The 19,128-nt window shown below is 38.9% G+C and overlaps 1 protein-coding gene and 1 pseudogene across 1 annotated transcript in view; one reads left to right on the top strand and one right to left on the bottom strand.

Moving 5' to 3' along the window:
• TPST1 (tyrosylprotein sulfotransferase 1) overlaps positions 1-19,128 on the bottom strand; it is a 140,727-nt gene that overhangs the window by 69,977 nt on the left and 51,622 nt on the right. The gene's annotated exons all lie outside the window — the stretch shown is intronic.
• On the top strand, positions 181-826 carry LOC103246577 (large ribosomal subunit protein eL29-like; annotated as a pseudogene).

Here is a 19,128-nt window from a genome sequence, read left to right as displayed (position 1 = left end):
GCTGGGATTACAGGCGTGAGCCATTGAACCCAGCTGAAGAGTTTTAATAACAACTAATATGAACAAAGTACTATTATTAGCATTCAGTGCTGATAACTATGGGAAGAATAATTGGAGAATGAGACAAGTGGGGTCAGGAAAATCGGTATAGATGCTCAACATATTAGAATAAAATAAATGATTGGTTTCGGGAGCCGCGGCTAAAGGTGCAGACATGGCCAAGTCCAAGAACCACACCACACACAACCAGTCCCGAAAATGGCACAGAAATGGTATCAAGAAGCCCCGATCACAAAGATACGAATCTCTTAAGGGGGTGGACCCCAAGTTCCTGAGGAACATGCGCTTTGCCAAGAAGCACAACAAGAAGGGCCTAAAGAAGATGCAGGCCAACAATGCCAAGGCCATGAGTGCACGTGCCGAGGCTGTCAAGGCCCTCGTAAAGCCCAAGGAGGTTAAGCCCAAGATCCCAAAGGGTGTCAGCCACAAGCTTGATTGACTTGCCTACGTTGCCCACCCCAAGCTTGGGAAGTGTGCTCGTGCTCGCATTGCCAAGGGGCTCCGGCTGTGCCGACCAAAGGCCAAGGCCAAGGCCAAGGATCAAACCAAGGCCCACGCTGCAGCTCCAGCTTCAATTCCAGCTCAGGCTCCCAAAGGTGCCCAGGCCACTACAAAGGCTACAGAGTAGATATCTCTGCCAACGTGAGGACAGAAGGACTGCTGTGACCCCCCACCCCCACCTCTGGACTGCCATCTGCATGGGGCTGGGGTCCTCCTGTGCTATTTGTACAAATAAACCTGAGGCAGGATTTGTTAGCCTCTGTCTATGATCCTGGGAAAATAAATAAATAAATAAATAAATAAATAAATAAATAAATGATTAAGGCTTCAAGTAGATTAAATGAATTAGAAACAGAGACAAGACAAATTCCAAAGATAATTTTTAAAACTACTAAGACACTGGGAGACTGAAGTGGGTGGATCATTTGAGGTCAGGAGATTGAGACCAGCCTGGCCAACATGGCGAAATCCCATCTCTACTAAAAATACGAAAATTAGCCAGGTGTGGTGGTGCATGTCTGTAATCCCAGTTACTTGGGAGGCTGAGGCAGGAGAGTCGCTTGAACCTGGGAGATGGAGCTTGCAATGAACCGAGATCGCACCACTGCACTCCAGCCTGGGCAACAGAGTAAGACTCCATCTTAAAAAAAAAAAAAAAAAAGGAAAGACAGTGGCCAATTAGATATGGCGGGGTGAAGAAGAAGAGAAAGGAGTCTATGATTAATTCATATTTGACTTGAAGGACAGATGTTTGTCTGTCATTCAATAATATAGATAGTATGAAGAAAAAGCATGTGGGTTTTTTATGTTGTTGCTTTTTGTTTGACATGTAGAGAAAAATAAAAAACATGTAAATTAACAGTAATCAGAAGGTCACCAAAAATCTAGAGAAAAAATTCTAATAGACTGGAATATAGTAGATGCTCACTAAACAATGGCTATTATTATTTCACACTGATGATAGCTCTGGTACATCAGAATAGTGAAAGCCATATTTATCATTATGATTGAATAAATGAGTTGAAGAAAAAGTATAATCATTTCTTGTCTGAAAAAGAGCTCTAAAATAAAAGACTTTGGAAAGGCTTTGCTATATAACCACTGAGTTTATAAGAGCCGCTAGCAGCAAATGCAGTTAACTATGGCCTCTCAAGGGGAAGAACACGGGAAACCTATGCATATCAGTCAAGTGTTTCTCTTTAAGATCAGCAGAAATGACATTTTATACATATCAAGCATAAAATTCAAATTCAACAGTCACTTCTTAAATACCCACTATGTGCCAAGTCAAGTCTAAGGTTTGATATTAAGGATACAAAGATGACTGACTAGGCCATGGCCTGCCTCTCAAGATGCTCAGAATCCAGCAAGAGAGACAAAGGTACACATGACTAATACACAGCATCATAAATGAAGTGACAGAGGTTAGAGGCAATATGACAGAAGTAGGCCATTCTTTTCATGGGGTAACACATGACTAGGGCAAGTTACTAAGCAGCTAAGGCAAGGGTTAGCATCTATGAATCACACATTAAATTAAATTGGTTCACATTGCCTGTTTTTGTCTGGCCTTCAAGCAAAAAATGGATTTTACATTTTTAATGTTTTGTGTTAAATAAAAATAATCACATTTCATTACACATGAAAATCACATGAAACTTGAATATCAATATCCGTAAGTAAAGTTTACTGGAACACAGCCACACTCATTCATGTATAGATTGTCTATGGCTGCTCTTGTACTACAACGGCAGAGTTGAGTAGCTGAGGAAGAGACCATATGGCTTGCAAAACCTAAAATATTTACTATCTAACCCTTACAAAAAAACTTTGTCAACCCTGATGTAGGACTGTATCCTAAGGAAAATTAGGCTTTCTGTCTGTGTGGTCTCAGGTGATGTCTTCCTGACAGAAGGACTACATCACTATTCACATTCATGAGAGAACCTGGTGTTTGTTTTTTTGTTTTGTTTTGTTTTGTTTTGTTTGAGAGAGACTTCCGCTCTGTTGCCCAGGCTGGAGTGCAGTGGCGTAATCTCAGCACACTGTAACCTCTGCCTCCTGGGTTCAAGTGATTCTCCTGCCTCAGCCTCCCAAGTAGCTGGGATTACAGGTGCACGCCACCACACCCAGCTAATTCTTGTATTTTTAGTGTGGTTTCGCCATGTTGGCCAGGCTGGTCTTGAACTCCTGACCTCTGGTGATCTGTCCACCTCAGCTTCCCAAAGTGCTGGGACTACAGGCGTGAGCCACTGTGCCCAGCCACCTGGTATGTTTAGAGAATAGCAAGTGAGGAGAGCTAAGAATGTACTGAAGCTACTAAGTTGGGAGGATGGAAGGGAGAAAAGAAACAAGAGTTTACTCAGTGTTGCACTTATCTGGTTCAAGAAACACATTCGTTCAACCCAAAGGATAGATCTTTAAAATAAAATAGAAAATGAGAACAAGATACGATGCAGTCCCAATCTTCAAGGAGGTCACGGTCTGGTTGGGGAGCCACACAAACATTCCACATTGAAACTCTTACAGTTGTCTCTCAGTCCCACGTCAGCTCTCTGGGCTTGGCTTTTCCCTCTTTCCATGGGTTCTAGTTATTTAGTTTATGTTTTTCTAAGAGGCAGCAGAGTGTAGTGGAGAGAACGTAGACCTGGAAGTCAGGTCTGTATGATCCAGCTTTGTAATCTAAGAAAAACTCTGATCCTAAGAGACTGGGGATAATGACCACTAACCGACAGAGACACAGTTTCCAAAACATTTTCAAAGCAGGAGTTGACAGCTATTGCTCCAATCTGGCCTGCTGCCTGCTATGTAAATAAAGTTTTACTAGAACATAACCATGGCCATTTGTTCCTGTACTGCCTATGGCTGCTTTTGCTCTATAACAGAAGAGCTCAATGCTTACAACAGAAATCATATGGCCTGCAAAGCTAAAAATATCTGGCCCTTTACAGAAAAAGTTTGCCAACTTTTGTTCAAAAGGATACAGTGATTATAGAGAAATGGGCCTGGAACTGACAGCCTGATTTTCTTTTCTTGATAATAACCTGCAGAACTGCATGGAGCTCATTAAATCTCCCCTATTCCTTCAATCCTTCCAGAATTAACCAACACTTAGATCTAAAGCATACTAGGGTATGAACTAGATACCATTCTACCTACCTTTAGCTTACTGGGACCTCAAAACACAGTGCCTCACAGACTGGTACATTTCAACACACACAGCCCATGTACACTGAGACAAGATATCTGTGACTCTGCAAGTTCTCCCAGTCCCAAGTGCCCAGGCTTCCTTCCCTCTGTGACAGTCACAGTGGCAGCAACTCCTCCTCAAGGAATGGGGTCTATGCCAAAGTCTTGAATGACTGAGGTGAATATAATCCTCCATGACATCCATTTTAAGCATGGATCGAGACTCAGTTAAACACTACAGCCAGGCTGACTGCCAAACCACAGGTCTGAATTATGATACCCAGCAACTACTACAAGAAACCAAATCCTCCAGATTAAAGCATAGAGGATGGAACAGACATGCAAAAAGGAAAGAGTGAAAGTACATAATCCAAGTGGTTAGGTTTATTACAGTAAAGCATGTAATGAAATACCATTAAAAACCATGTTTTCAAAGACTTTCACTATTAGAAAATGCTCAGGTCACATCTTGTGAAAGAAGATTTTAAAATGTATATACAATAGAAATTCAATTTTGTGAAAATGTGTTCTACAGACCAATAATGAGTTCCTCAACGGAATTAGTACTAAAAAACCGACCCACCAGAAAACGCCCTAAACCAGAGGGATTCATAACCAAATTCTATCAGATGTATAAAGAAGACCTCGTACCAAACCTACTGAAGCTATTCCCAAAAATTCAGGAGAAGGGACTCCTTGCCAACTTATTCTATGAGGTCAGCATCATTCTGATACCAAAACCTAGTAGAGAAACAACAAAAAAAGAAAACTTCAGGCCAATATCCCTGATGAACGTAGATGCAAAAATCCTCAACAAAATACTAGGAAACAGAAACTAGAAGCACATCAAAAAGCTAATCCACCACAATCAAGTAGGCTTTATCCCTAGGATGCAAGGTTGGTTCGACATACGCAAACCAATAAATGTGATTCATCACATAAACAGAACTAAAGACAAAAACTACATGATCAGCTCAAAAGACACAGAAAATGCTTTCAATAAAATTCAGCATCCCTTCATGTTAAAAACCCTCAACAAACTAGGCATCGAAGGAACATACCTCAAAATAATAAGTGATACCTATGACAAACCCACAGCCAACATCCAGAACATGCTGAATGTTCTGGAGGGCCCACAGATGTGGAATAATGTATTTGTAAGAATTATATTAAACAATCTTTATTTGATAAATAGTACCTTACAATCCTAATGCTACCTATCAAATTTCAATAAGAGCAATTTCAGCATCAAGTAATGAACAGTAGCTAAACTAACAAGAGATCAACAAAAAGGGCTTTAAAGGGAGCAGCACTAGCTGATGTGCTGCTGGAAGCATACCACACTGGAAGTATTCCCATTGAGAACCAGAACAAGACAGGATGCCCTCTCTCACCACTCCTAGTCAACACAGTACTGGAAGTCTTAGATAGAGTAGTAAGAAAAATAACTAAATGCATCCAGGAAGAGTGGAAGCCAACTATCTTCCATATTTGCACACGATATGACTTTATACCTAGAAAACCCCACAGTCTCTGCCCAAAAGCTCCTAGATCTGATAAACAACTTCAGCAAAGTTTCAGGAGACAAAATCATTGTACAAAAATCAATAGCATTTCCATACATCAACAATATCCAAGCTGAAAGCTAAATCAAGAACACAATCCCATTCACAATAGCCACAAAAACTTTAACTGTGTGTGACAGACTCATGACCTACAAGAAGATGGCCCAACATCTGGTCCAGGAATTGGAGAAAGACACTTCCAATGTCCAGAGGAAGATCCTCTTCTATGAGAAAACAGCCCAAGAAGGCTGGATGACTGCTGTGTCCACTGTGTGAGTGCTCTAGGTGCTCTGGAAAGAAAACGACCACAATAGGCAGAAGCCAGCTGACTGTGAGGTCAAGTTCCAGCCTTTCCCAAGCTGCCCATTGGTGTCTGGATTTCCATCTGCAGCCCACAGGGGCTGAGAAGTGCCAAGGAGACTGTGGGCCACCAGGCCCCAGGAGGGAGGCAGGTCACAATGTGAGGGCTTGCGTCCAGAGCATCTGCCAGTTTGATTCTGTTTTCCCTGTAGTAGAGTCCTGACTGCCCAGAGCCTTGGCAGCACATCAGCTGGTGCTGCTCCATTTAAAGCCCTTTTGATCGATCTCTTGTTAGTTTAGCTACTGTTCATTACTTGATGCTGAAATTGCTCTTACTGAAGTTTGATAGAGAGCATTAGGATTGTAAGGTACTATTTATCAAATAAAGATTGTTTAATGTAATTCTTACAAATACATTATTTCCACATCTCTGGGCCCTCTAGAATTATATAGAATAAGTATTGTATTTTCATTTAGAGAAAAGGCCTCTCTTACCCCAACATCATTGTGTTTGATATTGATAGGAAGGTTTAAAACAAAGACCGTTTCTGATCTAAGAGCTGTTATTACAAAACAGTAGAGTAAATTAGCCGGAATAAGCTTTAGTTTTAAAACAAAACAAAACAAAATAAGAAAAGAGCATGCTTATATATTGCTGGTGGGAATGTAAATTAGTTTAGCCACTGTGGAGAGCAGTTTGGAGATTTCTCAAAGAACTTGAACTACCATTAGACCCAGTAACCCCCTTACTGGGTATATACCCACAGGAATATAAATCGTTCTACTACAAAGACACATGTAACTGTATGTTCATCGCAGCACCGTTCACAATAGCTAAGACATACAATCAACCTAAATGCCCACAACAGTGGACTGGTGATGAAAATGTGGTAGATATACAGTATGGAATACTACACAGCTATAAAAAAAAATGAAGTCGTGTCCTTTGCAGCAACATGGATGGAGTTGGAGGCCATTATTCTAAGCGAATTAATACAGGAACAGAAAACCAAATACTGCATGTTCTCACTTATAGGTGCTAGCTAAGCACTGAGTACACATAGACACAAAGGAGGGAACATCAGATGCTGGGGCCTACTTAAGGGTGGAGGGTGGGAGGAAGATGAGAATCGAAAAACTACCCACAGAGTACTATGCTTATTACCTGGGTGATGAAACAATCTGTATACCAAACCCCTGTGACAGACAATTTACCTCTAGCAAACCTGTGCATGTACTCCCTGAACCTAAAAGTTGGAAAGAAAAAAGCAATGTGTTCTATATGCATGTTATATGTATGTTTTAGAATCATATCAGAATGTTTACAATGAAGCATGATTTTTATTTTCTTATCCAACTTTTCCATATTTTCCAATGTTCTATGATAAACAATGTCTTTCTTTTTTTACCTCATGTTATCATGGGACTCACAGAATCACAAAGAGTATCTTCACTCAGAAGTCTAATAACTATCTCAAGCTCAACATAGTCCAAACTGAACTCTTAATGTCACCCCAAAGTGTACCCTAACCACAAGGCAGCCTCAGTCTCCTAATCTCAGTTAAAAGCAACTCCATTCTTATGGTTGCTCAGGATAAAACCAGAGTTATTTTTCAACTACCTTCTCTCATACTTCACATCGAATCCATCAGGAAATCTTATCAACTATACCTCAAAATATATGCAAATCTGGCCACTTCTCTTTAACTCCACTGCTGCTCACCTAGTCCAAGTCAACATTTCTCACCTGGATTTCTGCAATTTTTTTTTTTTTTTTTTTTTTTTGAGATAAGAGTCTTGCTCTTGTTGCCCAGGCTGGAGTGCAGTGGCGTAATCTCAGCACACTGCAACCTCTACCTGATGGGCTCAAGCAATTCTCCAGCCTCAGCCTCCTGAGTCGCTGGGATTACAGGCGCCCAATACCACGCCCAGCTAATTTTTGTATTTTTAGTAGAGACAGGGTTTTGCCATGTTGGCCAGGCTGGTCTCGAACTCCTGACCTCAAGTGATCCACCCAGCCTATTTCTGCAACATTCTTCTAATAGGTCTCCCCGCTTCTTCCTCTACATCCCTGTGGTCTATTCTCAGTCTATCACTAGACAGAGTCTTTAAAACACCAGTCAGGTCATGTCACTTCATTGCTCAAAATCCTGCAATGACTCCCTAGTCACTCAGAGTCTAAGCACTGGAAATGAGAAGGAATCTGAGTAATCACAGAATAGTTTTTCCCATTTGAACAGATTTTCTGATTTGGATAGATTTAGGGGATAATTTGGTGCGATCATCCAAATAGAAAAAACTGTTGTGAATAGTTTTGGTCTCACCAAATCATTCCCTAAAAACATACAAAGCAATCTGATAACAAAACTAAAACACCGTGGACAACAAAACTAGATGACAAAGTAGTTCACAAACTCCAAAATACAAGTTCGTGGAGACAACCAACAGTAACCACAATCCCCGCATGGAATGAATGTTAATTTGGTGGAAGAAAAAGAAGCAATGATGCTTCTGAAACCCAAGAATGGGAAACACCAAAGCAGCCATAAACCAAACTCTAAAAATCAGAGCAGACCTATTTGAGAACACCAGGTGAAATTGGGAAGGGTTTCATCAAACCAAAATGTGACTATAAGGGCCACTGGTAGGTTCTGGCAGGGGCCAGAGAAAGATGGGAAACACGAACTTGAAACCAACCAGCCAAAACTACAGGACAGGACATCGCAATGAGAAACTTCTGGGAAGAGAATCAGAATTGGGCTATTACAATGGTGACAGAGACAAAGGAAAGAGAAGGCCCAGATACAAGCGAAGGAAGGGTATGGAGTCAGGAAGTCTCAGAAAGCAAGCCACCATATTATTTGATGCTTTACCAGAACAAAACTGAAAAACAGGAGAGGGAGAGCTATGAAATTAATAAAGACAGCTTGAACTATTCCTCCTCCTAAAAGCTTGAGAAAACTATTTTTCAGTAAAAATGAGTGACAAAAAAGTATTTGGTCAAATATCATAAAGAATTGTTAAAAGAAAATAGAGAAGAAGAACATTCCTATAAACAAAAAAAGACATGCCACAAAACATTAAAATTGTAGTTTACTATTTTAAAACAAGCTAAAAGACATTGAGAAAATGATACATAAATCATATTAGAAATAAGGTGATAGAGCTCAGGAATTTAGAAATGAAAGGAAAAGTCATTACAGAAATAAACTAAACTAGAAGGAAGACGAGTTAATAAACGCTAGAGAATCTTAAAACAAATTAAAAGTGAAATAGAATGCCTTCAAAGATTTAAAAGGTTTCCAATTTAAAATAATTGAAAATAGAAGAAATATTAGCTGGGCATGATGGCACGTGCCTATACTCCCAGGAGGCAGAGGTTGCAGTGAGCCAGTATCATACCACTGCACTCCAGTCTGGGAGACAAACTGAGACTCTGCCTCAAAAAAAATACATAGATATAGAAGAAATAAATTTAAAATTTAAAAAAACAATTCAAAAGAAAGTGAAAAATATTAACAGGCAAAAAAAGTCTAACATGAAAAATAGGAGTCTTTGAAGAAGAAAATCAAAGTTAGGGAACACAGCAAATACTAAAAACCAAAATTTAAGAAAATATTCTTTAAAAAAAGTTTTCTTAACCTATATATTGACAGAACACAAGGTGTATCTGAGAATATCTGCTTTATGATGACCAATAAAACATATTCTAGTAAAATTATTGTACTTTAAAAAAAATTTTGAGTAGCTAAGCAAAGTGTGCAAATTACCTACAGGAGAAGAAAATTAGATCAAACTTTTCAACATCAATACTTTAAAAAAAATAGTTTTATAAACTGATAAAAACTGAATATATAACATGTTTTAAAATATGTATACATGGTGAAATGGCTCAATCAAGCTAATTAACATGTGCATTACCTCACATAATCACTTTTTTTGTCATGAGAACACTTAAAATCTATTCTCTGGGCAATTTTCAAGTATAGAATACATTGTTATTAACTATAGTCACCACAGTATACATCTCTTGAACTTATTCTTCCTGTCTAAATGAAATTTTCTATCCTTTAATCCAACATCTCTAATCCCCACTCCTCTAACTTCCAGGCCCTGGTAACCACCATTCTACTCTTGCTTCTATGAATTTGACTATTTTAGGTTCTACATAGAAATGAGATCCCAAGTATTTGTCTTTCCATGCCTGGCTTATTTCACTTACAATAATGTTCTACAGGTTTATTAATGATGTCGCAAATGACAAGATTTCCTCCTTTTAAAGGCTAAATAGTACTCCACTGGGTACTAATGCCACATTTTCTTTATCCATTCATCTGTGAAAGGACACTTGGATTGATATATTGGCTATTGTGAATAGTCTGTAATGAACATGTGAGTGCAGATATCTCTTCCACATACTGATTTCAATTCCTTTGGATACATACCCAGTAGTGGGATTGCTGGATCATATGGTAGTTCTATTTTTAATTTTTTGAGGAACTTCCATGTTGTTTTCCGTAACAGCTGTACCAAGTGACAGTATCACCAACAGTGTATAGGTCTCCCTTTTCTCCATATCTTTGGCAACACTTGTTACCTTTTTTGTAATAGCCATTCTAACATGTATGAGGTACACTGTAGTTTTAATTTGCATTTCTCTGATGATTAGCGATGCTGATCATTTTTTTCATATAACTGTTGGCCATTTGTATATCTTCTTTTGATAAATGTCTGTTCAGGTTCTTTGCCTTTTTTTTTTTTTTTTTTTTTTTTTTGAGACGGAGTCTGGCTCTGTCACCCAGGCTGGAGTGCAGTGGCCAGATCTCAGCTCACTGCAAGCTCCGCCTCCCGGGTTCATGCCATTCTCCTGCCTCAGCCTCCCGAGTAGCTGGGACTACCGGCGCCCGCCACCTCGCCTGGCTAGTGTTTTGTATTTTTTTAGTAGAGACGGGGTTTCACCGTGTTAGCCAGGATGGTCTTGATCTTGTGACCTCGTGACCCGCCCGTCTCGGCCTCCCAAAGTGCTGGGATTACAGGCTTGAGCCACCGCACCCGGCCCCATTTTTTAGATTATTTGTTTTCTTGCCGAATTGAGTTCCTTACATATTTTGGATATTAACTCTATATCAGATGTATGGTTTGCAAATATATCATCCTATTCTATAGGTTGTCTCTTCGCTCTGTTCATAGTTTTTTTTACTGTGCAGAGCTTTTTTGTCTGACGTAATCCTGTATGACCATTTTTGTTTTTGTTGCCAATGCTTTTGAGGTCAAATCCAAAAATTCATTGCCCACACCAATGTCATAGAGCTTTTCCCTTATGTCTTCTTCTGGTAGTTTTACAGTTTCAGGTTTTACATTTAAACCTTTAATCCATTTTGAGGCCAGGTGCGGGTGGCTCATGCCTGTAATCCCAGCACTTTGGGAGGCCGAGGCAGGTGATTCTCTTAAGGTCAGGAGTTCAAGACCAGCCTGGCCAACATGGTGAAACCCCATCTCTACCAGAAAAAAAAAAAGAAAAGAAAACAACAACAATTAGTTGGGTGTGATGGCACATACCTGTAGTCCCAGCTACTCAGAAGGCTGAGGTGAGAGAATCGTTTGAACCCAGGAGGCGGAGGTTGCAGTGAGCCAAGATCACACCACTGCACTCCAACCTGGGTGACAGAGTGAGACTCTGTCTCAAAAGAAAAAAATAATGTTTTTTCAAGATAAAACTTTGATCCATTTTGAGTTGATGGTTGTATATGATGTGAGGTAAGAGTCTAACTTCATTCTTCTCATGTGGATATCCAGTTTTCCCAACATTATTTAAGAGACTGTCCTTTCCCTATTGTGTATTCTTGGCACTCTTAAGATCAACTGACCATAAATATGTGGCTTTATTTCTGGGGGCTCTCTATTCAGTTCCATCGGTTTATATATCTGTTTTTATGCCAGCACCATGCTATTCTGATTACTATAGCTTTAGAGTATATTTTGAAGTCAAATACTGTGATGTATCCAGCTTTGTTCTTTTCTATCAAGATTGCTTTGACTATTTGGGCCTTTTTGTAGTTCCATATAAATTTTAGAAGTGCTTTTTCTATTTCTGTGAAAATGTCACTGAAATTTTGATAGGGATTGTATTGAAATCTATAAATCTTTTTAGTAGTGTGGCCATTTTAACAATATTCCAATCCATGAATACAGGATATTTTTCCATTTATTAGTGCGTTTAATTTCTTTCATCAGTGTTTTATAGTTCTTAGTGTACAAGTCTTTCACCTCATTGGTTAAATTTATTCATAAGCTTTTTCTTTTTTTTGTAGCTATTGTGAATGAGATTGTTTTCATGATTTCTTTTTTGGACAGTTCATTGTTAGTGTATAGAAACACTACTGATTTTTGAAGGTTGACTTTGTACTTGAAATTTTACTGAATTCATTAACTAGTTCTAACAATTTTTGGTGGAGTCTTTAGGACTTTCTATATGTAAGATCATGTCATCAGCAAACAGAGACCATTTAGTTTCTTCCTTTCTGACATGGCTGCCTTTTATTTCTGTCTCTTGCTTAATTGCTCTGGCTAGGACTCCAGTACTGTGTTGAAGAGAAGTGGTGAGAGGGAGGCCAGGCACAGTGGCTCACACCTGTAATCCCAGCACTTTAGGAGGGCAAGGTGGACAGACTGCTTAAGCCTAGGAGTTTGAGACTAGCCTGGGCAACATGGCAAAACCCCAACTCTATAAAATACACAAAAATTAGCCAGGCATGGGGGTATGTACCTGTAGTCCCAGGTACTTGGGAGGCTGAGGTGGGAGAATTGCTTGAGGCTGGAGGAGGAGGCTGCAGTGCACTACTGCCTTCCAACCTGAGCAACAGAGTGAAACCATGTCAAAAAAAAAAAAAAAACAAAAAAAGGAATGGGGGTGAGAGTGGGCATCCTGTCCTGATCTTGCAGGAAAAGCTTTCAACTTTTCAATACTGAGGATGATGTCAGCTATGGGCTTATGATACAGTCTTTATTGTGTTGACATACCTTCCTTCTGTATTTAATTTGGCTGAGAGTTTTTATCATGAAAAGATGCTGAACTTTGTCAAATGCCTTTTCTGCATCTATTGAGATGATCATATGATTTTTGTCCTTCATTCTGTAAATGTGGTATATCACATTTATTAATTTGCATTATTTTGAACCACCTTTGTATCCCAAATATAAGTCCCACTTGATCATGGTGAACGATTCTTATAAATGTGCCGAAGAATTTTGTTTCCTAATATTTTGTTGAGGATTTTTGCATTTATATTCATCAGAAATACTGGCTTATAATTTTCTTTTCTTGTAGAATATCAATACTTTTTCCCTAGAAGAAACCGAACAATCTATTTAATATACATATGGAAGAAAAATAAGCCAAGAATCTTATATCCAGGAAAAATAATGTGTAAAAGTATAAAAGGCACGGAGCAGCTGTTATCAAAATTACAAACTCGGAGAATATTGTTCCCACAGACACTTTCTGAAGAATCCACTAGAGTGTATGCTGGCAAACTTTTTCTGTAAAAGACTAGATAGCAAATAGTTTAGGCTCTATAATCCAAAGAAGAATCTGTTGCATATTCTCTTTTTACAATTTTTACAACCCTTTAAAAATGTCCTAAAATGAAAAAAAAAAAATCCTAACATGTAGGGATGAATGGCTAAAGACATGGTGATACATACACGATATGGATATGGATATATACGTATATATGGATTAATTCATACACTCACACAATGAAATATTACGCAGTCTTTAAAAAGGAGACACTGCCATTTGTAACAACATAGATAAACCTAGAGGACATTATGCTAAGTGAAATAAGTTAGACACAGAAAGACAAATACTGTATGATCTCACTTATATAAAGAATCTAAAAAAGTAAAACACATCAAAGCAGAGTAGGATGGTGGTTACCAGGGGCAGAAATGGGAGGAAATGGGGAGATGTAAGTCAAAGGGTACCAACGTGCACTTATATAAAATAAACAGGCAAGGCACGGTGGCTCACACCTGTAATCCCAGCATTTTGGGAGGCTGAGGCAGGCGGATCATCTGAGGTCAGGAGTTTGAGACCAGCCTGGTCAACATGGTGAAACCCTGTCTCTATTAAAAATACAAAAAAATTAGCCGAGCGTGGTGGCACATGCCTGTAATCTCAGCTACTCAGGAGGCTGAAGCAGAAGAATCACATGAACCTGGAAGGCAGAGGTGGCAGTGAGCTGAGGTTGTGCCACTGTACTCCAGCCTGGGTGAAATGGCGAGACTCTATCTCAAAAATAAATAAATTACATACATACATACATACGTACATAAAATAAGTCTAGCGATCTAATGTACAACATAGAGACTATAATAATAGAATACAGTATAAAAAAAATTTGCTAAGCTTTTAGATCCTCTTACACAAAAAGAGGTAACTATGTCTAGTGACAAACATGTTAATTTCCTGACAGTAGTAGTCATTTCACTATATATATTTCTAGCAAGAGACCATGTTGTATACCTTAAATATACACAAATAAAATTTTTAAAATATAAATTTGTAAAAAACCATTCTTAGCTCACAGGTCTTACAAAAACAGGTAGCAGATCATAATTTGCCAACTCCTGTACTAGAACATGAGCTGCAGGCCGGGTGTGGTGGCTCACACCTGTAATCCCAGCACTTTGGGAGACCAAGGCGAGCAGATCACAAGGTCAGGAGACTGAGACCATCCTGGCCAACATGATGAAATCCCGTATCTACTAAAAATACAAAAAAATTATCTGGGCATGGTGGTGTGAGCCTATAGTCCCAGCTACTCGGGAGGCTGAGGCAGGAGAATCGCTTGAACCCAGGAGGCAGAGGTTGCAATGAGCTGAGATCGCGCCACTGCATTCCAGCCTGGAGACAGAGCGAGACTTCGTCCCCAAAAAAGAAAAGAAAGAAAACTAGCTTCAGAGAAGCAAAATGATTAGCAGGGCACTGACAAAGAACTGGGATGATATTAAGTAAACAGCTATCCATGGAAATAAAAGTAGTTAAGAGTGACATGGTATGTAAGTGTACTCTGATGATGTAGATACTATATTTTTTAAATATAGGAAAAGATGAGAGAGAGCATATGCAAATAATTATTTTCTTTAGCTCTTCTCATTAATCTTAATGTGGTGACTGTACAATGTTTGAGAAAGCAAATGAATAATCATATGATAGGATAATCCTATCATCCCCTGTGTCCTTCAGAACAATGATTCTCAGTGTGAAGAAAGGTAATACGGATTTAATCTAGAACCCTATAGTTCCACTTCTGTTGTTGTTTTGTTTTTTTGAGAGGGGTCTTGCTATGTTGCCCAGGCTGGCCTCAAATGCCTGGGCTCAAGTAATCCTCCCACCTCAGTCACCCAAGTAGTTGGGACTATGGGCGTGTGCAATTGCACCCAGCTAGTCCTGCTTTTGAATAGAAAGTATCATTATGAATTCATGAAGTATTTTATTGCGTGCACACACACACACACACACACACACCCACACACACCCCCTAGCTATGATCACTGAAAAAGGCTTATGAATACTGACTACCCCAGCAATGAACATCCCCCCTTCTGGTCAGATAACAGTCTTGAAAAAAATATTTTCCGCTAAATGAAAGTAGGGCATCTTAAAGAAATGACTGATCACTGAGCTCAGCTGAGCGTGTACTATCTTGTCACACCAGATCTTGTCATACCAGATAGCAAGGAAGCTATCAGACACAACTGAGATCACAGCAAGAGTACTCAGGAGCCAATGTGTAGAAGCATCTAGTGGCCAGAGAAGGAACAATTTGAACCCAATAAAAATGCTAATTGCAATAGATAGAAACATATAAAATTGGTCTCTTGGGAAGATGAAAACGAACTAAACCATTATCTTGAAAACTGGCCAAAAAAAAAAGCAAAAGAATCAGGCATTTATTATGCTTTTCCCATATGAAAAGCTGTAACCCTAGGCAACCAAAAAATAGAGGCAAGGATGTGTCTCTTCATAAAATTGTTCCAACTAAGATACAGAAAAGAAATCAGAATTAGAATATCAACATTTTACAATATCCAACAAATTGATGAATCTAGGCACTGAGGATCAATGGCTGCTAAAACCACAAGAAAAATGACAACCACATATAATGTATATAGCCTTACCAAATAAGACCTTGAGTGTGATTAAGCCTCTGGACTCAGCGATCAATTTACATGAAGTACAGAATTCAGAAGAACATGTTGGATAATCAGCAGTTCAACTGCAAAATTGCACAATTTTCCAATCAGCAAAATTCATATTGTAAATAACTTTACAGGCTAAATAGCTTGGGTTCTTCAAAAAATAGTGTATGGTAGAGAAAGGAATGGATCATTTGGAAATCTGTCAATTAAAAGAAAGAGAAGACTTGTCAAATTATCTTTAATGAGTAAGAATAAGCTACAATGTCTAAATGCACATTTGGGTAACAAAAGTATAAAGAAGCAGAATAAGTGCTTTCTAAAGGTGTCAGAATAGTGGATAATTTGGGAGGAGAGGAGGGGACTTAGTTTGGGATAGGGTACGTGAAAAAGCTTCTGGATTGACTGATATGGTTCTATTTCTAACATGGGTGACAGTTATAAGAGTGTTTGCCTTATAAAAATTCATTAAGGTAATTTTTAAAATAGTCCTTACGGTGGTCTACAAGGTCCTACATAACAGAACCTGACCTTTACACACTCCCTCCTTCACTCTATTCCAGTCCTATTGACATCTTTGTAGGTCCTTGACTAGGCCAGGTGTGGACGGTCTCTTGATAGCTGCTTTACTGTGACTCTTCTCTCTCCCTGGAGCACTCTTTCCTGTATATCTACTTCGCTAACTCCCTCACCTCCTTTGAGACTTTGCTCAGATATCACCTTCTCAATGAGACTACTAACTTCATGTTATAATCTGACCTTCAAAATCCCTGGTCCCCTTTATTTTCCTCTGTTTTTCCTTTTTTTCCATTAAAACCTTCTAATATGCTATATGTTTTTATTATGTTTTTTTGTCTCCCCCCTGTCCCTCACCATGAGACTGTAGGATACACGATGGCTGGAATTTTTGCCTGGTTTGTTCACTTGCTCTTCTACAGTTCTCTACTCAAATATCACCTTACCAATGAGTCCTTCCCTGACAATTCCTACATCCCAGCTCTTGGCAACCACCTGTTCCCTGCTTTATTTCTTATTTCATAGCACTTATTACCATCTGACAATCTAAACATTTAACTCATTCTTTTTTTAAAAATGAGATGGCTCTAAATGTTTTGTCTGTTAACTGCTGGGACATTATTGGCCATATAATGGATGCTCAGTAAAAACATGTTGAGTCTTTATTATATCTAGGTAGTTTTTTCTCCTGTTCCTTCTTAAGAGCTTTTATTATGAATGACAACTGACTTGTACCCAGAGCCTTTTCGGCACTGAATGACATGATCATATGGTTTTCTCCTTTAATTTATTGATGCAGTACATTCTGTTGACAGATTTTTCTAGTAGTGAACTATTCTTTTGTTGCTGAAACAAAAACTATTTGGTCATAATAGCTGATCAATCTTTGCTACACTGCTGAATTCTATTTACTGGTATTTTATGTATGGTTTTAGCATCTGTATGCATAAGAAAACTAATCTAAAGTTTTCTTTTATGTAATTTCTACTGGGTTCTGTCATTAAATCATAGCTTTGAAAAATGAATGGGGAGTTTTCCATCTTTTCCTATGAACTAAAATAGCTTAAATAGCATTGGACTCATCTGTTCTCTACTGCTTAGAAATAATTCAGTTGTATATTGTCTCTTCCTTTTAAAATGATATCTCTTAATTGTCTTTTAATCTCTTTGATGCTAATCAACCTACTTAAGCTCTCTATCTTGAAAAATCAGCCATTGTTTCTAGACTTTCAAATGTATTACAAATGTACTTTCATGTATTCTCATGTCATTTTTTAAAAATGTGTCTTTTATAGGCCGGGCACTGTGGCTCACGCTCTGTAATCTCAGCACTTTAGGAGGCCAAGGCAGGCGGATCACCTGAGGTAAGGAGTTCAGCATGGCCAACATGGTGAAATCCCGTCTCTACTGAAAATACAAAAATTAGCTGGGCGTGGTGGCGCACGCCTGTAATCCCAGCTACTCAGGAGGCTCAGGCAGGGGAATCACTTGAACCTGAGAAGCAGAGGCTGCAGTGAGCTGAGATCACACCACTGCACTCCAGCCTGGGCAACAGAGTAAGACTCTGTCTCAAAAAAAAAAAAAAAAAAAAATCATTTATAGTTGTGATTATTTCTCTTTCCTCATCCTTTATAATATATATTCACTTTTATCTTCATCAGTATTGCAAAGGGTTTACATTTTTACTCACCATCCCAAAGAATTGATTTTGGTTTTTATTTATCCTATTCTATTTTTCTCTATTTTATTAATTTCAGCTTTGATCTGTATTGACTTTAGGACCCAATACTCTGACTCCTTTCTGTAAGAAATCATTTCACTGTCTTAAATTCCCATATGTTTGGATCTATTTCTTATTCTGTTCTTTGCCACTGAGTAAGACACATCAACCTTGAGTCATACAAGTAGATTTCATTATTAAAGTGCTGAGGAAGGTCTCATTATAAAACGTCATAGGGGTACCAACAGCAGCACTAAACTGGAGGCTCCATAAGGCATGTACAGTTGAAGGCTAAACTATGGCATAGTTTAAAAAGTAGCACCTTGGCTGGGTGTGGTGGCTCACCCCTGTAATTCCAGCACTTTGAGAGGCCGAGGTGGGTGGATCACTTGAGGTCAGGAGTTCAAGACCAGCCTGGCCAACATGGTAAACCCTCATCTCTACTAAAAATATAAAAATTAGCTGGGCATGGTGGCATATGCCTGTAATCCCAGCTACTTGGGAGGCTGAGGCAGAAGAATTGCTTCAGCCTGAGAGGAGGAGGTTGCAGTGAGCCGAGACTGTACCACTGCACTCCAGCTTGGGTGATAGAGGGAAACTCTGTCTCAAAATGAAAAAAAAAGAAAGAAAGAAAAAGAAGCCACCTAATCTAACCTCATGCTACATGTATAATATGTGTATGCATTTCTGCCACACCCCCTCCCCCAATATATGTTCCATAAGGGCAGGAATTTTTGTTTTGTCTGCTACTGTATCTTATGTGCCCAGGATGATTCCAGGTACATAATGGGAGCTCAACAAATATTTGTTGAATAAATGAATAACTGCGGAAAGCTGTTTCTAATTTTTCAGATAAAATCAGGATTTCTAGCTTCAGATTAACAGTTAGCATAAGGTCAAAAAATCTCTCTCCTCCACTGTTTACCCTTTCTCTCCCCTGTGTCTCGGTCGTATCTCAGTACTTATTCAGCAGTTTGGGGATGAAAGCAGTTCTGTTGGGGATGAAAGCAGTTCTGTTGTGGTTTTGTCTCTGGTTGTTTTATTTTCTCTATGTAGCAACATTTTGGTGTTTGG

Source organism: Chlorocebus sabaeus, chromosome 28 (genome assembly GCF_047675955.1).
Source record: "Chlorocebus sabaeus isolate Y175 chromosome 28, mChlSab1.0.hap1, whole genome shotgun sequence".
NCBI classification, from domain to species: Eukaryota; Metazoa; Chordata; class Mammalia; order Primates; family Cercopithecidae; genus Chlorocebus; species Chlorocebus sabaeus.
Note: the sequence above shows the minus strand (reverse complement) of the source record. Positions and strands in the feature narration are given on the sequence as shown.